This window comes from Thermobia domestica, chromosome 8 (assembly GCF_964235325.1).
Source record: "Thermobia domestica chromosome 8, izTheDome1.hap1.1, whole genome shotgun sequence".
Lineage (NCBI taxonomy): Eukaryota > Metazoa > Arthropoda > Insecta > Zygentoma > Lepismatidae > Thermobia > Thermobia domestica.
Window position 1 is genome coordinate 12,635,014 of NC_137461.1, and position 17,465 is coordinate 12,652,478.

At 37.4% G+C, this 17,465-nt stretch overlaps 1 protein-coding gene across 1 annotated transcript in view; it reads right to left on the reverse strand.

Moving 5' to 3' along the window:
- Positions 1-17,465, reverse strand: part of LOC145691719 (phospholipid-transporting ATPase ABCA3-like) — a 126,765-nt gene that overhangs the window by 81,032 nt on the left and 28,268 nt on the right. The window lies entirely within an intron of this gene.

Below are 17,465 nucleotides of genomic sequence, written 5' to 3' on the forward strand. Positions count from 1 at the left end.
GCTATTGGCATGGTCATTACAATTGTTTTGATATTTCTTTGGAAGTCCGATACGAATTAGTCAACCCAACAACAAGTATTTGAAGTTAGAATTATAAAATCAAATTTATTTTTATTCACATTTAATTAAATTATTCTATTCGAAAAATATTACGACAGATTTTAAAATTCGGAGAAAGAGTTAGCGACACCCTACTTTCCCCAATCACGACTCAAATTTTTACCATTTTTTCTCTTTTCAAATTGTGGCCTACAGTATCACAGATTTGCAACTACATTTCGTTTTTGAACTAGACATTGCAATCATATGCTTCTTTAAATATCCGCTTTACATAAGTAGTGACCATGGTTTGAGAAAATGATGAGAAATTATTCACTCGAAAATGTCTCACTCTCATTCATAAGCGGTCCAGGTTGACTGTACACATCAACGTTTTTGTAGTGCTAAAACGTTATGATCAGTTATCAGCGGTTTCGCTCATGCGCACCAACCGTCTACGTGCATCCCTTGTTTCTTCTTTGTGGACTACTATGGTGGTCGACACAGACCACGGGAGGTGTACGACGATTCTGAATGTAACAATTTTGATATGCGGCCCCTGACATGAAGGGACTTCTTCCAACCACCCTTGCTCTTCGACTATGTGCTTTACCATTGAGTTTTCTAGGACGTCGTTAGCTTGAATGTTGTTCATCGCGATACACCTAATATACTTGTCTTTTTCCTTACGCTTTCACTATATAAGTTAACGGCAAAAACTTTCCCTCTGAAATTCTAAGAGGTAACTCATTCGCACGACCACCATCAGTTCAGTTCACTGCATACTTCTATTCTACTGCCTCCTTCACGTTGTACAGTGTCTACCAAGCTACTTTCAACAGCGCAGCAGTGCTGTCAACTCCAAAGTCTTACCAACTCAGAAACCTGACATTCTTCCACCTCTATATATTTCCACCTGTAAAGCTACTGTTTTTGTGCACTGAAGAAGCAAGCGAAAAGTCTTATTATATGTTTTATTGTAAATGTTTATCAAGTTATTCTTCCCAATGTCACTGTTTCATACAAACCGAACACAATTTAAAAATTCTCAGAAGCAGGTTAATGTATTCAAGAGTAAAGAAATTGCAACCCAAAGCATTAATATCGTGGTAAATCTTAGTAGGACATATATTATATTCTATGAGAAATGTGTTGCTTTTGGAAACAATATCATGGATATATTCCTTATTAATCATAGGAAAGGAATTTAACGCATTACTTTATTCTCCATTGAATATAAGCTCAAGCATCATTGATGACTGGAAAGTACACTTCCTCTAACCAATCTCGAAACATCTATACCTCCCAGGTTGACGAACATCCAAAGAGATCCTAGCAGTCATTCGAAGGCAAGAGGTCCAGGATATATAAAGGATGGAAACAATTCACTGGACATTAGTCACGGACAAAAAGCGGCCAGGCAAACAGGATAATTTTAGAGAATGTTTGAAGTTGTGGTTTGGCACTCTATTTTATATCATATTATTTAAAAAAAAAACAAAGATAATTAAAGCATTTCGAATTGATGGGGAAAAAGCATTAGTTACCATTAGTTTGTTCAGTTGGACACAGATATCTTTCAATTCAATTCAAGAAATCAAATGAAATCTTATGTTTTACGTCCCATGGTTATGCCGTCTAGGCTCAAGGAGACGGTGATGAGAAATGAATGAAACGTTGGAATGAAGAATGTAGGAGGAAACAGAGAGCTCCGAGAAATCCCCCCGCTCAGTGTTTATCCACTACAAAGCACATTTTATGCAAGTTGGGATCGATCCAAGGACCACATGCATCAGAGGGGAACGCTCTACATTGAGCGACCGAGGTCTCTGCTTTAATTTGAACTGAACAAAGTAGCAAATGGTACAAGAAAGATATTCATCTTTAACACTTATCAGTTTCAACCAATGATGAGAGACAAGTACCGCCTTATGCAGAGTTGTTTTGACATATGATTAGTCGCATACTAAAGGCCAGACTACTGCAGGAAACATATGTTAGTCGAACTCTTTAGTACGGCACTAATTACACATCAACACTACTCTGCATAAGGCCCATAATGTCGAAAAATCAAAAGGAACGACAACAGAAACAAAAGAAAAAAGAATAACGAATGATCCGAAAGTCACGCACATCAACATAATATTAAAACCAGGTATTATTAATGCTATTTGATATGATATTACGTACTTTCACAACTCATGTATCTTTTCGAAACATATGAACACTTGTTAATATTTTCTCAACACATGCTCAAAATGACTGTGTACTTCAATAATGCACGAACGAACTACTTTTTTGTTTTTTACAACTTTTAAGGCACAACAGGGCAAGTGTACCGTAATGTCAATCTCATTTGTTAAATTCATTTCCTGTTCCTGCAGTAGGTATGGACTGTTGTTATATTTTAGCTTTAAGTTAACCCCACTGACAGAAAGCAGACGACAAATTGGGTGAAAGGGAAAGCCGCAATCATTTACAGATGATACACTCACCAGAAACTCGCAAAGAAATGTATGGTGTCATTAGATATCATTCATGTGGGATGCACTAATAAACGCTCAGTATAGGTATACTGTAGGTATAGATATACTGTAGCTAAAGTACCTTTCGAAAAAATCCATTGAATCTATTGAAACATGGCTATCATTATAATTTTAATATCGAAGGTTTGGGCAAACTAATTATATACAGAGTGACTGGGAACTTTACCGAAAAACTTCGGATGTCATTTCTCACATTAAAGAGAGAAAGACGTTAATATTAACCTGGGCTCGAAAGTGCTTAAGGCCTGAGTTATAGGCCACCAAAAACAAGGGAAACTTAATTTTCGACCGCTATAGACTAGGAAAGATAGGTCAAAAATGGCTGAACCGGGAACAAATTGCGATACAATTTCTTTCAACGAGTTCTTCTGGAAAAATACCTGAGCAAAACGATGGCGAAAAGTCTGCCACTCTAGAGGCGGGGTAAGGTCGCTATGTTGAATTTTCCAACATGGCCGCCATGCTTTACTACTATTCGCAGTCTCACTTACGCACTTCCTGTGCCCTCTTAATTAACACAGAGAAATGAGTAATACATCTTTGTATAGCTTATAAAACGCAGATGCCTATGATTTAACATTGGTTCCCATTTTGTTCACCGACTAAAAGAAGAAGAAGAATTTTTTTACAAAATCACAAAACCTTGATTTTTTCCGAAAATATTTTATCTCTGACAACAATGTGAACAGCAGCGTAACAATATACTCGTTATTACATACGTTTCACACGTGTTTGTAAGATGTAAAACAGTCACTAAGATCCAGCCCGTGGAAGGTGTCTTAATATCGGATACCATTTCTGGACTGTATCACCGATTTTAATGAAGGAAATACCAGTTGACTATTATATGAATACACCCTGTGACCATACTAATCACTACAGTCTTATAACTTATATGTCGTTGTAAAGCATATAGAACATATATTTCAACTATATAATATTGATCTCTAGTTGACCCACCAGATAGAAGAAGAAGAAGAAGAAATTTGAAAAATTACTACAAAGTAGTTATTTATTTATAATTGAGAAATTGTAATTGCTGTGTACGCATGCTGTATCACGGATTTTACCGGAGGAAGTATATTATTGTATAAGAACATTATGCAGTGTAATAGTTGTCCTTATTTGTTCCAATTGGAAAATTTACTAATGGAAGTAGAATATGGGCTTTAAAAGCCTAACAAAGTTAGGTAGAAAAACACTGAACCGCGATCTTTTTGTAATGTATAATTTAGTGTTGACATTTTTTATGAAGAATACCTTAGAGAAACATATTATAAATTGTACCACTTCCGAAAGTGAATAGGTCTGCAGTGGTGAATTTTCCAACATTGGCGCCGCCTTTCCTAGTACTTGATATCGTCATATGTTGATGATTGTTCAATATTTGGCACCTTAGTCTTTGAATTGAAAGCAAACTCTTAAACAAGGGTTTTCGAATATTTTTTACAATATTTTATCATAGTACACAACAGTTCGATGCGATGACTCATAGAATAGTTACTGAGTATACTTTCAAGAAAAGTAAACTTATGAAGCTTCAAGTAAAAGTCAGTATGAAGTCCGTTCAAGTAAAATGTAAAGATGAACCTTTCGTCACTGAGCCTGAACTACTATTCCAACGCCTGGTATTCTGTGCTCAAACATTTAGCTGTGATTTGAGCAAAACGTTTTCTTGCTAGCTTTGCACGTACCGTTCTTCATTATTTGATAGAAGTGGTCATATGAGCGTTTCTGGAAACCTTCAACTTGCTAAAGTCATACGTGAACAAGCAAAAATCGAAGTAAGTGTTCCTGAAGATGTTCAGTACGTCATTGATGATAGGTTCTTGCTTCATCGCCTACGTTGAAATCAAAAACAAATATTTGAGAAAAAAATCATGCTAATCAAAAATATATTCTCACAAAATACGGGACTCCAACAGTTGTCCTCTATGCCTATAAAAATACGTAATCAACAAAGTCGGAAATTCATCGAAAGTGAACAAACGGGGTTAGAAAGAACAAAAATTACATTTTAGTTTTTTAATCAGCGTTGCTGTCAAGAAAGAAACTATTTTTCTTTCCAACAAAGCAAATAAACAAGCGTTTATGACTTGTATTTTGCAAAAGATAGAATCAACTGCCTGTATCACCAAACAAACTTCTGGTGATGCTGATATCATGATAGTCATGGAAAGTGTTGCATTAGCGCGGAAGTATTCTACAGCCATTATAGGTGATGACACTGATCTTCTGGTCCTGTTAATACATCACTTCAGTAATGAGTTTCATTTCATTTTCCTCTGCCCGGAATCAAAGCGAACTGTAAAAACAAACACTGTCTATGGCATTAATAAAATTAAACAAAAACTTGGCGAAAATGTTTGCTTTCACATTCGTTTCGCGCGTGCTGTGTTAGAGTGTAATAAAACATGAAAGTTATACGGTCTATGGATATTTGACTTTAACAAAATGTTAAAGAGGAACGAGATGTTTAAGGAAGATGATGCTGTTTTCAAGACACCTGGGAAATCGAAAGAAGAAGTTAACATTGTTGGTCACGAAACTATGGTCAACCTTTATGATGGAAATTCACGAAATACACTAAACGAAATGCGTTTTAGAATGTTAATATCACGGGCGACAAAATCGATAGCTCAAAAGGGACATCACCCAATTGTCCGTTTTCGATTACATTGATTTCTTTTTTGCTCATCGAGGACATGTATGTATTATTTGTTATGGCAGAAATTTTTGCCATGGTGCAAGTTTTCTATTTTTCTATAATGTTTTAGAGTTGTGATGTGGTTATTAGAGATTACTGCAGAAGTCCCTTACTACCCTTTGTAATCGGATTGTAAGTTCAAAAACAACCATGTAGATGCATATAAGTCCTAGGGGGGAAGTCGTATGGTATGTATGACCTTGACGGCAGCTATCTTTCAATCCGTCATTTTGATTTAAGGTAAAGTTTTTGAAATGGGAGTAGGGTAATTTGATACGTAAGTTCGGGCTTGAATTTAATCAGGAAGAAAATGGAGAAGTTAGTTTTAAGATACGCCCATTTCAGGAAAAGTTACAGGCATATTAATTGTTTATACTTACCATGTGCGTAAGTCCCTTACCTCCGCTTCTAACGCGTGTATTAATGGTAATAAGTGGATAAAAGCTTCGGTAATACATATTATGCCTAGAGAAATGTGATACTGTAAGGGTATCCTTGACGGCAGCCATCTCGAAATTCGCCATTTTGAATTAAAGTTAAGTTATGAAAAATGAAAACCATTGCATGTAACACCTCATTTTAATAGTACATCTTCCCAAAAAGCCAATAGTATGCTTATTTTTGTTTTATACTTAAGCGGTATGATTTTAGGACTGCTTCTAATGTGCACCAAACGTCCATTATTCGACCTTTCAAATTCGCAACACTCCTAAATTTCATCGCGTTTTTATAAGATTCCAACCGGCACCTTACAATTGTTGCCATGGCTCAGGTTTTCTAAATTTATTACATTTTTAAGAGTTTCGATTTGTCAGTATATGAATACTGTTGGGATAAGCATCCATCAATCTATCTGAATTTTGAAGATTTGCCATGTAATTATTTATTTCCTATGAAATTTAATTATTTATTTTCTATACCTGACCTTCAAAAGCTCGTTTACTGAAATGAATCATCACACAACGAAAGAAATCCAACTTTGCAGTCAGGTAATGCCGAAGACGTACCTTGTAATGGATAGTAGATGTGACTAGAAATCAAATGAAAATTCACTCCAAAAAGAAACAGGAAATATGATTGATGTGTAAATCAATGGTCTTTTGTTTTGTTTTATATTTATCTCTTTATTGTATATTTGTTTAATTTCTATGGCAAGTTTTTTAGCTAGTCAGACAAAAAAAGTCATTTGTTTTCTAGTGATTGTTGTCGATGGTTCACATTTGTAAGATTTATAATCAGTATTGATCTGGTAGTCGATTAAGTTACACCTCTTTGCAAACACGTTACCTGTTTTCGCATTATATGTATGGTACAAACAATGTGTTGGGAATAGTCGTATTATGCCTCTTTGATATTTTCCATCATTGCAGCTGTTCCTTTAAAGTTATGTTTATTAAATACATTTCATTGTTTGTCGTTTGAGCAACCTGTAGCTACATTTCTGGATAATTTTGTGTTCGTATAACACCAAATTGTTTTAATTTCATTTGTATTTCTTTACGTCACATAGCTCCATAGATTCATCATGTCTTCCGGTTTAAAATAAATAATTACATTGCAAGACTTCAAAATTCAGAAAGATTGCTGGATGCTTATCCCAACACTATTTACGTACACACAAATCAAAACTCTTAAAAGATGTAATAAATTTAGAAAATTTCAGCTATGGCAACAATTGCAAAGTGCCAGTTGGAATCTCAAAACATGCGGTGAAAATTAGAAGTGTTGCCAATTTGAAAGATCAAATAACAGTCATTTGCTGCACATTAGATGCAGTCCTAAATTCATTCTGGTTGACTATAGAACAAAAATAAGCATACTATTGGCTTTTTGGGAAAATGTACTATGAAAATGAGGTGTCACATCCTATGCTTTTCATTTTTCATAACTTAACTTTAATTCAAAATTGCGGATTTCGAGATGGCTGCCGTCAAGGATACCCTTACCGTATCATTTCCCTCTAGGCATAATATATACCACCGAAGATTATCCCCACTTATTATCATTAATACGCGGGTTAAAAACGAAGGTGAGGAACTTATGTACATAGTAAGTATAAACAATTAATATGCCTGTAACGTTTCCTCAAAAGGACGTACTGTAGCTTAAAACTAAATTCATCATTGTCATATTACCCTATTCCCATTTCAAAAACTTGACCTTAGTTGAAAATGGCGAATTTCAAGATGGCTGCCGTCAAGGTCATACCTAACACACGACCGAGGTGAATTGATTTAAATCAGTCTGATTTAAATCACGATTTAAATCAAGATTTAAATCACTTGATGTTTTTAATAAAAATCGTTGATTAAAATCGAATTCCGAAATAAATTAATTTAAAGTGAAAATTAGTAAAATCCCGTTTCTGTTCTGTTATTTCGATTATGGAAGTTAATAATCATAATACAATAAGACTCAAATGTACGAGTACAGTATAGTATGAAAACGAAGTGTCATGCAGAGGATGATTAGCAAAAATCCCGTTTTAAACAATTAACGGAGCAATCCTGCGTTCTGCTTTTCGTAACATTGGGTTTTGGTTTTAAAATCCTTAACTATTCCAACGGGGAAATCACCATCGACATTTAAGACGAAGATCATTTCTTGCATGTGTCTGTTTGTCTGTTCCCAAATAATAGGGCGTATTTGAAAGGGTCCTATCCCTTCTCCAAATTGTTTTTGTTAATATTATAACTTTAGACGAAATTTATGTATTACATGCCGCAAGTTAGTTCTGAGTTTTTAAAAATATCCCCTGGAGAAATAGTCACTTTGGTGAAAAAAGTGTCATTTTGATAAACGTTGCTTTACTTTCTCCTTAATGCTTAACCTTTTAAATTATATCACCTATTTTTGGGTGATATGGTAGAATCTTCATGATTTAAATAAAAATGTACCAATAAGACTTTTTACTTCGTTTTAGAGAAGAATGGAGGCATTTTAGAACACGTTACATACACTATACGATCAAAAGTAGCCGGACATCTGGCTGAAAATGACTTACAGCTTCGTGGTGCCCTCCATCGGTATTGCTGGAATTCAATATGGTGTTGACCCACCCTTAGCCTTGATCTCAGCCTCCACTCTCGCAGACATACTATCAATCAGGTGCTGGTAGTTTTCTTGGGGAATGGCGGCCCATTCTTCACGGAGTGTTGAACTGAGGAGAGGTATTGATGTAGGTTAGTGAGGCCGGCACGTAGGCGGCGTTCGAAAACATTCCAAAGATGTTCTATAGCATTCAAGTCAGGGGTTCTGTGCAGGTCAGTAGATTACAGGGATGTTACGGTGGTGTAACTACTCCGCCACAGGCCGTGCATTATGAACAGGTGCTCGATCGTGTTGAAAGATGCAATCGCCATCCTCAAATTGCTCTTCAACAGTGGGAAGCAAGAACCTGAAATGTAGACCTGCGCTGTGAGAATGCCTCGCAAAAAAAAAAAAAAAAAAAAGAGTGCAAGCCCCCTCCAAGAAAAACACGACCACATCATAACACAACCACCTCCGAATTTTACTGTTGGCTCTACACACACTGACAGATGACGTTAACAGTTCATTCGCCATACCCACACCCTGCCATCGGATCACCACATTGTGTACTGTAATTCGTCATTCTACACAACGTTTTTCCACTGTTCAACCTCCCAATGTTTCCGCTCCTTACACCAAGCAAGGCGTAGTTTGGCATTTACCTACGTGATGTGTGGCTTATGAGCAGCCGCTTGACCATGAACAGACTTCAGACGCAAGTGAGACCCAATCACCTGACCATGTTCGAAATCCGTGCGTTCCGCGGAGCACCCCATTCTGCTTTTTCACGATGTATAACGACTACTGAGGTCGCTGATAATGAGTACCTGGCAGTAGGTGGCAGCACAATGCAGCTAATATGAAAAACTTATTTTTTGGGAGTGTCCGGATACTTTTGATCACATAGTGTATGCTTTTAAACCTTTCTGCGTTGGGGGATAGTGTGTGATGACGTCATAAACTAAAAAATATATCTTTTGCGTATTATTATTTTTTGGCGGGTTACATTTTACATCCAGAATACAGAAATTTTGCACGCTTGTTCAGTGCACTCCTTAATACTTTTCAAATCTCTGCGTGGAAACAGCGGGGTCCAGAGGGGCAAAAATGTATAAAAAAGGATATTTTTAACAAAAAAAGCTTTTTTCGTGATTTCCCCGCCTCAGATGGACAGATGGTCAGATGGATCCGCCTTTCAAACGGATGAATGGTGCCGTTTGAAAGGCTATTCTATTCTGCAGAAAATGATGTACCTCTATGCTCCTAGGATAAATAGGGATATCTGAGGAAACTGTTACCTGAGATCCTGTTTTATACGGGAATGTTAGGTATTTGGGGAATATTATTTTTCGCGGACTTACTTTTGCACTTAAGATTGGAATTTTGCACATTTAATCAGTGCCGCCCTCAGTATTTTTCAGATTTGTTTCAGATCTCTGCTTTAAAACATGGGGAGGGGTTCACAGAGTTATTTTTTTTAAAAAAAAGGTATTTTTAACAGAAAATTCCTTTTTTCGTGATTTACCCGCCCCAGATAAAGGATAGAGACAATTGAAGGATACCGTTTGAAAATTTGTTTTATTCTGAAGAGAATAATGTGCAAATCATGATCCTAGGATAAATAGGAATGTCTGAGGATTTTTTTATATTACATCTGGGTCATCTGGGGCATTGTGGGAATGTTCTTAGCTCATTGTGAAATAGTTTCATCACCCTTACTACTCAAGATACAAGCTTGAAATTTTGTACACACATTTAGTACACCCCTTAATATTTCCTAGTTGTGCGTTAACATAGGGAAATCAAGAGGGGATCAAAAAAATATGCCGATTACTCAAAATTTCCCGCTTCAGGGACATGATAGGGAAATGTGAATGTTACCGTTTCAAAAGCTGTTCTATTCTAAAGAGAGTGTTGTATGTACCATGATCCTAGGATAATTAGGGATGATGCTGTAGTGCTCGACTGAAAGTCTATAATTTACCTTTAAAAAAAGCCATAATTTAAAAGGGTTAAGAAACATTGTTTGATATTAATATAGGTTAACGATTGGCGATAATTCAAAATTCAACCTTAATACTTTCACTTAAATGGCATAATTAGCATTTAATACTAATTCCTAATGCTTTTTCTGCAGTTCGTGACGTGTATTATACGAGGAGAAAGATTTGATTTAAATAAAAAAAATCAACAAAATGTTTTTTAAAAAAATATGATTTTTTCCATCCTGCATACGACGTCCCCCTAGGCCTTATATGTATATACATGTTTTTTTTTATTCATTAACACTCCGTTTACAGGGACTTCTGCAGTAATCTCTATTAACCACATCACAACTCTTAAAAATTATAGAAAAATAGAAAACATTCATCATGGCAAAAGTTTCTGTCATAACAAATAATACATAGGTGTTCTCTATCAGCAAAAATAACCATTGAAATCGGAGGCAGACAATTGGGTGATGTTTTTTTAAAGGTGAAACCGCAAGGATTACCTCCCTCCGTAAATGTATATAAATTTCATAGAAACAAGTGTATCACCAGATTCAACAGTGGATGAGTAATGAAATGGATCCATGAAGCTGAGGATAGGAATTGCACCACGAATATCTTACAATGGTGAAAATGGCTCAATCACCAGCACCCAATTATAAAGCTAACCAAGAATGTTGTGTCGCTTTTTTTCACAAACCACCCTCGAGCATCGAAATATCACAGAAGACATACTTAGAAGTTTAAACACAGTCCCCACCGGCATCAACGGCCTTGTACCAACTTTCTGAAAGGCCATGCATTCCACCACGATATAACTTGCTCGGACGTCAAGCGAAGAAGATATCAAGTGCAGTTAGCATCTCTACTATGGATTTGAACTGGCGTCCTCTAAAATGATTGTACAAGGAATGGAATAGGTGATAATCGAACGGTACAATATCCAGGAGTACGGCGGATGCAAGACTGTTTCCCATCCAAGACACAGAATGGTATCCCGGGTCACTCTTCAACGTGGGGCTTAGCGCTGTCCTGTAACAGGAAATCCGCTTTGCTATTCAGAAGTGCTGGCTCCAGAGTTTTGAGTTTTTCTTGAACACGGCTCAACTGCTGACAGTACACAGTTGCATTCATGCTTTTACCAGCTGGCAGCAGTTCATGATGCACGATACTGCGAGCAGTCTATCAAACACACAGGAGGACCTTCTGGTGCAGTGCTGGTTTTGGCTGTTTTGGAACCGGTTTGTGGGATTCTAACCTATCGTGACGCAGCCGTGGAGTTTTGTACCGGACTGCTTTCTCATCATATGTCAACGCTCTGCCCAGAAATTGCTCCTTCCTCAGAAAAGACAACAAAGAAACGCAGCTGTCGGCTCGCGTTTTCTCCTGGCCCGGAGTCAAATCATTGTGACCCATCAATCCCACTGGTAGTGCTTCTCAAGGTGATTAAGGTGCTGCATAATGGTTTCTCCATTCACACTGTATTGTAGCCCAAGTTCCTCACTTGTGTGGCGACTGTTCACCTAAATTGGTGCTTAACGATAGTCACTTTTTACATGTGTTGGTCTTCTGGCATGTGGTTCATCTTCGACCGTTTCCACACGATTCTTTAAACTTGTTAAACCACCCCTGCACTGTCCGCGTAATCACGATGCTATCACAAAGTCCTAACGATGCTATCAACAAAGGTCATTGGAGCGATGTTTAACCCCAGTTTCAACCCGTATAGCATACACGCAATTATAACGCTCCCTGGAGATCCCATGTTCACCCTGCCCTTACGTAAGTTCACGGTGTAACTAAACTGCCACAATCATGTAGTATGTTGGGTATGCCAACATTAACAACCGTCCTTCGTCGTATCTCCATTTGCATTCAACTCACATGTGAGAGACAACTGAACATAGACCGTTACAAACAAGGACAGAACTTTATTGGTTACTTTATGTATATTAAAAATTCCAAAAGGCGGATGCATCATAACACAATGTGCTACCCTACAGTGCGTATGCAGAAGGCAAATGCTTCTACTCATTGTAGAGGTACAAGTTGTAATTCTGTGGAAGTTGAAATGGATGAAGGTTGAGATAAGTGATATAACAAGCGAAGGTGACCGCGTGACTATGTTACAAAATGTAAGGGATGATTCCTGACACGGAAACAAGAAAAAAAAGTCAAAAATAAAGTTTTGTCCAACGTACATAATTTCGGAGCTACAAGGTACCGAAAGCGTGGGAAAATGACATTCAAAGCTCTATAGCTCGACTATGGTGAATGATGGAGCTCGACTATGGAGCTAATGCGGCATGCTCACGTTGAAGACACCGAAACTGCTGTATTCAAAAATGCTTAGGTCGAGATTCTGCAATTCGTGCACTAGGGATTCAGCAAAGGACTGTAGGGATTCCCGGATAATCCGTCACAAAAGATGGGTCGAAAAGGATACGGATGAATAGCTGATCCAACTGGCGCAAGCAGAAAATGGCGAACAGTTTTATACGTGCCGTGTGTGTTTCCATAACGCGCACTAAATAAGGGTGGAAAACGTGAAAGGAAAATGTGAATAATTTGGTACAAATGGTAAATACATGATATTATGTTTTTCCCACGCTTTCGGCACCTTGTAGCTCCGAAATTATGTACGTTGGACAAAAGTTTATTTGAACTTTTTTTCTTGTTTCCGTATCAAGAATCATCCCTTACATTTTGTAACATAGCCACGCGGTCACCCTGTATATATGCTATATCTGCTTATGACACGTTTCCTAGTTTGTTATTTGATTTTGAAAATTGACACATATATTAAAGTTAAATATTACTTAGTTCACTTACAGTTTCATGTATTAGAAATTAACATAGTTGTATACGCGTTATACTCGTACATGTAATTCTTATTTTCAACTTAATACATATAAGTTAAGTTGTGCATATAGGTTCACATAATTCGTATATATTAATTTCAATGTAAGAAAGCTCTAACACATGGAAGTTATTGAACACTGTACGTGATATAAGACTGTAGTGCGCCGTGGAAAAATATTGTAATAAAATATTTAAGAGTTTGCTTTCAATTAATACTAAAGACTAATTTGCAAACATTGAACAATCCTCAACCTATAACGATATCAAATACTACGAAAATCGGCTACAATGTTGGAAAATTCACCACTGCAAATCTAGTCACTCTCGGAAGTGGTAGAATTTATATGTTTCTCTAAAATATTCTTCATAAAATATGTCAGTGGTAAATTATACATTACGATAAGATCGCGATTCAGTGTTTTATCTACCTAAATTTGTTATGCTATTAAGGCCCATATTCTACTTCCATTAGTCTACTTTCCAGTTGGAACAAATAAGGACAACTATCACAATGCATAATGTTCTTATACAATGGTATACTTTCTCCAGTAAAATCCATGATACAGCATGCGTACATAGCAATTATAATTTTTCAATTATAAATAAATAACTACTTTGTAATTTTTCAACTCTTCTTCTTCTTCTATCTGGTGGATCAACTAGAGATCAATGTTATATAGTTGCAAGCTGTGTTCTGTAAGCTTTACAACGATGTATACGTCTAAAGACTGGTGATTAGTATGGTCACAGGGTGTACTCATATAATAGTCAACTGGTATTTCCTCCATTAAAATCGGTGATACAGTCCAGAAAGGTTATTTCATATTAGGACACCTTCTTTGAGCTGAAACTTAGTGAGTGTTTTACATCTTACATACAGATGTGCAAAGTATGTAATAGCGAGTATTTTGTTACGCTGCTGTACACACAGTGTTGTCAGAGATGAAATATTTTCAGAAAATATCGAGTTTTTGTGATTTTTTAAAAAAAATTCTTCTTCTTCTAGTTGTTGGGCAAAATAGGAACTAATGTTAGTCGTTGGAATCTGCGTTTTATAAGCTGTACAAAGATGTATTACTCATTGCTCTATGTTAATTACGAGGGGCACAAGAGGTGCGTAACTGAGATTTTGCGAATAGTAGTAACGCATGGCGGCCATGTTGGAAAGTTCTCCATAGCAGCCTTAGCCCACCTCGGAGAATGGTAGAATTTTCGACGTTTTTTTAAGGATATTTTTCCATAAGACCTCGTTAACAAAAATCGTATTGCAATTTGTTCACTGTTCAACAACAATTTGCTTAGACTATTATAGCGCCACGAGGGAGAGTGATAGAGATAAGATGCCATGGTCCTCTCAAAGAAAACAAAAATGCCTTATGCAAAAATGCCTATGAAACAATCCTGAAAGGTGTGCGAAAGGGATTCCTCACAGGTGTGTTGAAATTTCCGAAGGATATGTTAAGGAAAGAGACGTTAAAAAGGTAAATACATAGCTTTCCCACGTGACACAAACAAATCGTGTGTGCCATGTTGAGATCTCAAAGAGATACGCAAAAGTAGACACAATTATATTTGCTATCTGTGGTTGCAGAACCACCAGCAATGAAATAGTGGTACGATGTGGAGAGAAGCTACATCGATAGGTGATTCCACGACTGCAAACAAGGAAACAAGCCCATATGTACATAGGTTGACAAAGGTGACGTGGTCCAGCAGAAACAGAGCGAAAGAGCGCCTCACACCGTCTGTGAAGTAGAATATCTCCAGAACGAAGAGAGATATTATCATCGATCCGAAAGAAAACAATGAAAATCAAACCCAAGGGAAACGACAGTGTAAACCGAATGGTGCACAGGGAACTGCGCAAGGGAACTCCACTCAGGAAGACGTGGTGTAACCAAAGCAGACATGTTAGAGGTTGTACAAAATGATAGACGTATGTACGCTGATGTGTGACTTTGGGCTTACATATACATACAGGTTGAGTCAAAAGTCCTTACACACCTGCATAAGTTTGAAAATCGACGGGAAAAGTAGAAAGTGATGATGGGAACAGAGGTTTGATGAGGGTCCGCAACTTTCTAAGTGTATGCCTTTCATGGTCAACATCTTGAAATCCGCAATTTTAGATTCAAGCCATTTTTTTAAATGAGAAGAGGTGTATGAAACATCAAATAACACTAGCTTGAGCTCAGGAATGTTTGGTGTAATTTTTTCTTCTATCTTCTACAGTTTAGAAGTTATTAATGTTCAAAAGTGGGAAATTACCTTGATACTGACCCAGTTCTCTCTTTGTTCCAGGTGATCTAAAATGGGTCTAACACGTGAACAGAACATCGAAATCATTCTTATATCAGGGGAACACAGCTACCCAAAAAATAGCAGCTGACTACAACAGATGGCACCCAGACAGAGAAGAGGTATCGCACAGCACGGTCGCTGACGTGATCACCAAATTCCGGGAGACGGGCTCTGTTCAAGATAGGGCACGTAGTGGGCGACCAAAGACTGCCACCAATGAGGAAACTGCAACGGCGGTTGTTGCGTCGTTTGTGAAAAGTCCTAAATAAAGTACCCGTGGTGTGTTCCTATCATGTGCAATAAGCAAATCCTCCGTTGCCGGATATTGCACGTCAATGAGTGGCATCCTTACAAGCTGCACATGCAACATACACTGAACGAGGATGACCCTGATCGCCGATTGGAGTTCTGCATGTGGACTACTGAACAACACGAACTGGATCCTGCGTTTGCCAAGGGCATAATGTTCAGCGACGAGGCGTATTTCACTTTCAACGGAGAGGTTAATCGACATAATTGTCGATACTGGTGTGTCGCAAACCCGAACTGGGTTGACCCGAATCGAGAGCATAGTCCAGCGAAGGTAATGGTGTGTTGTGGCATATTCAAAACCCTCATCAATGGGCCATTTTTCATTTACAACACCTTAACTGCACCACAGTATCTGATGCTGCTGCAGGACCTTGTGTTCTCTGCCACACTGAACTCTGACGGCATTTTCCCATCTTATTTGCAACACGATGGAGCCCTCCACACTATGGCACTATGAAAGGTTGGATGAACTACTGCCAGGGCAGAGGATTGGTCGCCATAGTCCCGTTGAGTGGACGCCCACATCCCCTGTCTTAACACCCCTTGATTTTTATCTATGGGGACGTCCTAAACAGATAGTGTATGCTGAGACAATCCGTGATTTGAGACACGTGAAGGAACGCATCCAAGAAGCCTGTGACCAAATGTCAGGACACATTCTCCACTGTTTGCAGTCAGAGTGGTTGCGGGAACTACAGATGTGCATCGCACGGGATGGACAACACGTAGAACATGTGTTGAGCATTCAGTATGAAGGTAATGTCCCACATTTAAACATTAATAACTTCTAAACTGTACAAGATAGAAAAAAAAAACAAATTACACCACTGAATTCCTGAGCTAAAGCTAGTGTTATTTGATGTACCATACACCCCCTTACCATTTAAAAAGTTGACTTGAACCCAAAATGGCGGATTTCATGATGGCGGTCATGAATGACATACACTCCAAAAGTTGCGGCCCTTCATCAAACCTCTGTCCTTCATCAACAACTTATGCAGGTGTCCAAGGACTTTTGACTCACCTTGTATATATGTGTGTATAACATGAAATGCCGAGAGATAAAAAGACCGAAAGAGAAGAGATTATATACAAGATTCCGATGTTACATTTTTCAGAACCTGTCTTCCAGATTGTTATGCTAGAACTTTTTAAAGTTAGGCATCCAGGATAGAAAATTCTAAGAGTGCTACAGTATATACGGCAAGATAATAATGAAAAAAAATGTAGTGTAGACCGCAAGTGGTGATCTGTATTCTTTTTTTAAGCAGGGCATTATATTGTGAAATAACGAATAATAATTTGGCAAGAATGTGAAATTACATGAATGTATCAAGCGTTAAGTATAACGAAAAGAACGTATATATATACAAAATAGAATCAATAACTTTATGTAAGTTATGTGTAAGAAATAATGATCGGAACTTGATAATGTTAAGATGAGCATGAAGAAATTTGTCTGGTGCAATTTATAGAACAACTTATAGGGTATATTATTGAGACAATGATCTGCCTACAGACAACTGCAGGTAATAATGGGAAAAGAAGGTCAAGTTTGTAGACAAATGTAAGTACTGTACAGGTTACTATTCAATGAATGAGTAGGACATGTTAATGAAGAATAAATAAAAAAGAATAAGAAACAGTAATCTCTCAGGAGTTGTGTACATTGATATA